General features: G+C 39.0%; 1 long non-coding RNA gene across 1 annotated transcript; it reads right to left on the bottom strand.

The window, feature by feature from the left end:
- Window positions 1-546: 546 nt before the first annotated feature.
- On the bottom strand, window positions 547-3,928 carry LOC127851682 (uncharacterized). Its single transcript, XR_008035883.1, has 3 exons — window positions 3,504-3,928; window positions 2,090-2,176; window positions 547-608 (listed from the first exon to the last, which is right to left on the bottom strand). It is a non-coding gene; the product is annotated as an uncharacterized LOC127851682 (long non-coding RNA).
- Window positions 3,929-6,334: the final 2,406 nt, after the last annotated feature.

Here is a 6,334-nt window from a genome sequence, read left to right as displayed (position 1 = left end):
TCTTATCAGTGGATTATCTATTTCCCCATGTGGTGTTTATGGTGATTACTTGTGAAAGTAGGTACCGAGTGCTCTTTTAAAACAGGGATTATTGATACACTGATAGAGAAATCTTGATTTTTTTAGACAATCTCCACTTTCTTTTACTGAAAAATACACTGATCGGAAAATTTCAAGCGCCCCGGGGACTCTGATTTCTAAATTCAAGCGCACCGGCAAGGGGCGCTTAAATGGCCTGGGGAAAACCCGGATAGTCATATTCTAAGTTGAAGAGGACCATAATTGAAACATATTGATCACTTATGTTTTAAAGAAGTTGTACATTAAATACAAATCTGAGTTCAGGTATATTTTCCACAATCTATTGAACGTTCGTGAAGACAGAAACTAATAAGATTGTATTTCAAGTTTGATAGGAATAGCTTGGGTGGGATGGTTGGACGGTCCTTCAAAAATAAAATAAACAAGGGCTGTTTGTAAAACATGCATGCCCCCCATATAGGCTCTCCGTTGTAGTGACAGCCATTGTGTATGTTTTTGTCACTGTGACCTTTGACCTAGTGACCTGAAAATCAATAGGGGTCATCTGCCAGTCATGATCAATGTACCTAATAGTTTCATGATCCTAGTCATAAGTGTTCTTGAGTTATCATCCGGAAACCATTTTCCTATTTCGGGTCACCGTAACCTTGACCTTTGACCTAGTGACCTGAAAATCAATAGGGGTCATCTGAGAGTCATGAATAATCTACCTATAAAGTTTCATGATCCTAGGAATAAGCGTTCTTAAGTTATCATCCAGAAACCATTTTACTATTACGGGTCACCATGAACTTGACCTTTGACCAAGTGACATCAAAATCGATAGGGGTCATCTGCGAGTCATGATCAATGTACCCATGAAGTTTCATGATCCTAGGCATAAGCGTTCTTGAGTTACCATCCGGAAACCATTTTACTATTTCGGGTCACCATGACCTTGACCTTTGACATAGTGACCTCAAAATCAATAGGGGTCATCTGCGAGTCACGATCAATGTACCTACGAAGTTTCATGATCGTAACCATTAGCGTTCTTGAGTTATCATCCGGAAACCATTTTACTATTTCAGGTCACCGTGACCTTGACCTTTGATATAGTGACCTGAAAATCAATAGGGGTCAACTGCGAGTCATGATCAATCTACCTATCAAGTTTCATAATCCTAGGCATAAGCGTTCTTGAGTTATCATCCGGAAACCATTTTACTATTTTGGGTCACTGTGACCTTAACCTTTGACCTAGTGACCTGAAAATCAATAGGGGTCATCTTCGAGTAACAATCAATCTACCTATCAAGTTTCATAATCCTAGGCCTAAGCGTTCTTGAGTTATCATCCGGAAACCATTTTACTATTTCGGGTCACTGTGACCTTGACCTTTGACCTAGTGACCTGAAAATCAATATGGGTCATCTGCGAGTCATAATCAATGTACCTATCAAGTTTCATGATCCTAGGCCTAAGCGTTCTTGAGTTATCATCCGGAAACCATTTTACTATTTCGGATCACCGTGACCTTGACCTTTGACCTAGTGACCTCAAAATTAATAGGGGTCATCTCCGAGTCATGATCAATGTACCTATGAAGTTTCATGATCCTAGGCCCAAGCGTTCTTGAGTGATCATCCGGAAACCACCTGGTGGACGGACCGACCGACAGACCGACATGTGCAAAGCAATATACCCCCTCTTCTTCGAAGGGGGGCATAATAAATATGTGTGTTTTTTTACCATGTTTCAAAAAGAAACAAGGGCTGTTTGTAAAACATGCATGCCCCCCATATGGGCTCTCAGTTGTAGTGACAGCCATTTTGTAAATATGTTTTTTGTCACTGTGACCTTGACCTTTGACCTAGTGACCTAAAAATCAATAGGGGTCATCTGCGAGTCATGATCAATGTACCTATCAAGTTTCATGATCCTAGCCATAAGCTTCTTGAGTTATCATCGGGAAACCATTTTACTATTTTGGGTCATTGTGACATTGACCTTTGACCTAGTGACCTCATAATTAATAGGGGTCATCTGCGAGTCATGATCAATGTACCTATCAAGTTTCATGATCCTAGGCATAAGCGTTCTTGAGTTATCATCCGGAAACCATTTAACTATTTCGGGTCACCGTGACCTTGACCTTTGAACAAGTGACCTCAAAATCAATAGGGGTCATCTGCGAGTCATGATCAATCTACCTATCAAGTTTCATGATCCTAGGCATAAGCATTCTTGGGTTATCATCCGGAAACCATTTTACTATTTTGGTCACTGTGACCTTAACCTTTGACCTAGTGACCTGAAAATCAATAGGGGTCATCTGCGAGTAACAATCAATCTACCTATCAAGTTTCATAATCCTAGGCCTAAGCGTTCTTGAGTTATCATCCGGAAACCATTTTACTATTTCGGGTTACTGTGACCTTGACCTTTGACCTAGTGACCTGAAAATCAATATGGGTCATCTGCGAGTCATAATCAATGTACCTATCAAGTTTCATGATCCTAGGCCTAAGCGTTCTTGAGTTATCATCCGGAAACCATTTTACTATTTCGGATCACCGTGACCTTGACCTTTAACCTAGTGACCTCAAAATTAATAGGGGTCATCTCCGAGTCATGATCAATGTACCTATGAAGTTTCATGATCCTAGGCCCAAGCATTCTTGAGTGATCATCCGGAAACCACCTGGTGGACGGACCGACCGACAGACCGACATGTGCAAAGCAATATACCCCCTCTTCTTCGAAGGGGGGCATAATAAATATGTGTGTTTTTTTACCATGTTTCAAAAAGAAACAAGGGCTGTTTGTAAAACATGCATGCCCCCCATATGGGCTCTCAGTTGTAGTGACAGCCATTTTGTAAATATGTTTTTTGTCACTGTGACCTTGACCTTTGACCTAGTGACCTGAAAATCAATAGGGGTCATCTGCGAGTCATGATCAATGTACCTATCAAGTTTCATGATCCTAGCCATAAGCTTTCTTGAGTTATCATCGGGAAACCATTTTACTATTTTGGGTCATTGTGACATTGACCTTTGACCTAGTGACCTCATAATCAATAGGGGTCATCTGCGAGTCATGATCAATGTACCTATCAAGTTTCATGATCCTAGGCATAAGCGTTCTTGAGTTATCATCCGGAAACCATTTAACTATTTCGGGTCACCGTGACCTTGACCTTTGACCAAGTGACCTCAAAATCAATAGGGGTCATCTGCGAGTCATGATCAATCTACCTATCAAGTTTCATGATCCTAGGCATAAGCATTCTTGGGTTATCATCCGGAAACCATTTTATTATTTCGGGTCACCGTGATCTGACCTTTGACCTGAAAATCAATAGGGGTCATCTGCCAGTCATGATCAATGTACCTATGAAGTTTCATGATCCTAGGCATAAGCGTTCTTGAGTTATCATCCGAAACCATTTTACTATTTCGGGTCACCGTGACCTTGACCTTTGACCTAGTGACCTGAAAATCAATAGGGGTCATCTGCCAGTCATGATCAAACTACCTATCAAGTTTCATGATCCTAGGCATAAGCGTTCTTGAATTATCATCCGGAAACCATTTTACTATTTCGGGTCACCGTGACCTTTGACCTTGTGACCTGAAAATCAATAGGGGTCATCTGCGAGTCATGATCAATCTACCTTTCAAGTTTCATGATCCTAGGCATAAGCGTTCTTGAGTTATCATCCGGTAACCATTTTACTATTTCGGATCACAGTGACCTTGACCTTTGACCTTGTGACCTGAAAATCAATAGGGGTCATCTGCAAGTTATGGTCAATCTACCTATCAAGTTTCATGATCCTAGGCATAAGCGTTATTGAGTTATCATCCGGAAACCATTTTACTATTTCGGGTCACAGTGACCTTGACCTTTGACCCAGTGACCTCAAAATCAATAGGGGTCATCTGCGAGTCATGATCAATCTACCTTTCAAGTTTCATAATCTTAGGCATAAGCGTTCTTGAGTTATCATCCGGCAACCATTTAACTATTTCGGGTCACTGTGACCTTGACCTTTGACCTAGTGACCTGAAAATCAATAGGGGTCATCTGCGAGTCATGATCAATCAACCTATCAAGTTTCATGATCCTAGGCATAAGCGTTCTTGAATTATCATCCGGAAACCATTTTACTATTTCAGGTCACCGTGACCTTAACCTAGTGACCTCAAAATCAATAGGGGTCATCTGCGAGTCATGATCAATGTACCTATGAAGTTTCATGATCCTAGGCCTAAGCATTCTTGAGTTATCATCCGGAAACCACCTGGTGGACAGACGGACCGACCGACAGACCGACCGACTGACCGACATGTGCAAAGCAATATACCCCCTCTTCTTCGAAGGGGGGCATAAATATTTGGGTGGGAGGTGGAAAGGGGGGTATAATGTGGGGGTGAGAATTTATTAGATGATCTTTCAAAAATAAAAAAATAAAAAGGAAACAAAACATTTTTGAGGGGGGGTCTGGGTGGCGCGTGGGGGATGGTTTGGGTGGAGTCCATATATATATATATATGAAAATATATAAGCAATATGTCAAGGGACATAGAAAATATTTGAGGTGGTACGCAAACTTTACCATAGATTTATCAATAATATGCATATTCTCAGTGGAAAAAGGGCCATAATTCTTACAAAAAGATTGATACAGTTGTCTGCTCTTGTTTATAGATTGAGGTCATTTTGGTAAAGATATATGCAAAATATAAAAGCAATATGTCAAGGGACATTATACAATATTTGAGGTGGTATGCAAACTTTAACAATCCAACGCTAACGCTCACGCACACGCTCACGCCAACGCCGGGTTGAGTAGGATAGCTCCAATATATGTATTTCATAGATAATAGTCGAGCTAAAAATAGATATTACCGCGGTGACAAAATTGTTACCGCGGTGATAATTTGTCACTGCGGTAACAATTTCGTCACCGCGGTGATATCTATTTTGTCACTGCGGTAACAATTTTGTCACAGCGGTGACAAATTATGACTGTTTGTATATTTTATGCCTGCTTAAACATTAATTTGTTTGGGTCAGTCTTCAACCAATCATTTTCCCCGTACCAAACCGCGATTTTTCAACTTTTTAAGGAGTTTAATAGAGATGGCCAGCTGTTTGCCACACTTATCGTTTTGAGTAAATAAATGGTTAGTGAATTGTACATTTTATTTGTTAACTTACACTTATTGGCACATCATTTGCTTTATCGCAATTAGATCATAGGGAATTCATTGTTAAAGACTTATGCTATTAATCAGTTATCACTTTGTTTAACGGTCTACTGCCTACACAGTATCCCGGTTTTATGACACTTATCCGATGGTTTTAAACACGCACAGACGTTGAGGCAACAGATAATAATAAGGTTTCTGAAATTGTCACCTAGATTATTAATTCTTTATGAAGTCATACTAATATGAACAAGTAACAACGAATAAAGCTTCAATTAAAAGGTTGACAATAGATCGAGTGCCATAAGTTTATTTCGGTCGCGTTCTTAAATAAGTATACAGAAATGTACATACACACAGTATACTTATAAAAAATAAAAAAATAAATAATAAAATAAATAATAACAAAGTAAGTAAAATCGCAATTCTTCTTTATTATTAGACATTGCCTGTAATAGATATATATAATTATAATCCGTGTAATTTTGAAACTTACTTTTTAACTTACTCACATACATTAAGCAATATTCATTACACGTTGCTATCGTTTATTTTGAATAAAACAACGTTTATGTCACTTTGCTTTTGTTTATTTTGTTTTTCGTGTATAGTTTCTTAAAAACAAAACATTGATAACTTTGCAGTAAATATTCGCTGATTTGCCGTTTTGCAAGACTTTATTTCATTGGTCAGTTAGCTCTTATCAAACTCTTTGGGTCAGACAAAGTATCACCGCAGTTACAAATATATCACCAAAATGATAAATTCATTACCGCAGTGACAAAATTGTCATCGCTGTGATATCTATTTTTAGCTGTTGGCGTATATGTACTTTTGACCTAAAGGGTACATCATAATTTAGTTAATAGACATACAAACAGTCAGTGGTGTCATCCTGACCGGAAATTAGCATTAATTGGAATAAATATTTCCGCATTACATAAGTGCCTACAATTATCGAATATCTCGCAACCGCCCCGTGAACGGTTCACTTGCAAGCGAACGAGACCGCATCGCCACATATATATTTCACAGTTAATACAATGTTAGTGTCTTCAAACACCGCAATATTCGTTTACTTTATTTCATTGGTA

Source organism: Dreissena polymorpha, chromosome 11 (genome assembly GCF_020536995.1).
Source record: "Dreissena polymorpha isolate Duluth1 chromosome 11, UMN_Dpol_1.0, whole genome shotgun sequence".
NCBI classification, from domain to species: Eukaryota; Metazoa; Mollusca; class Bivalvia; order Myida; family Dreissenidae; genus Dreissena; species Dreissena polymorpha.
This window is presented reverse-complemented; position numbering and strand designations above follow the sequence as displayed.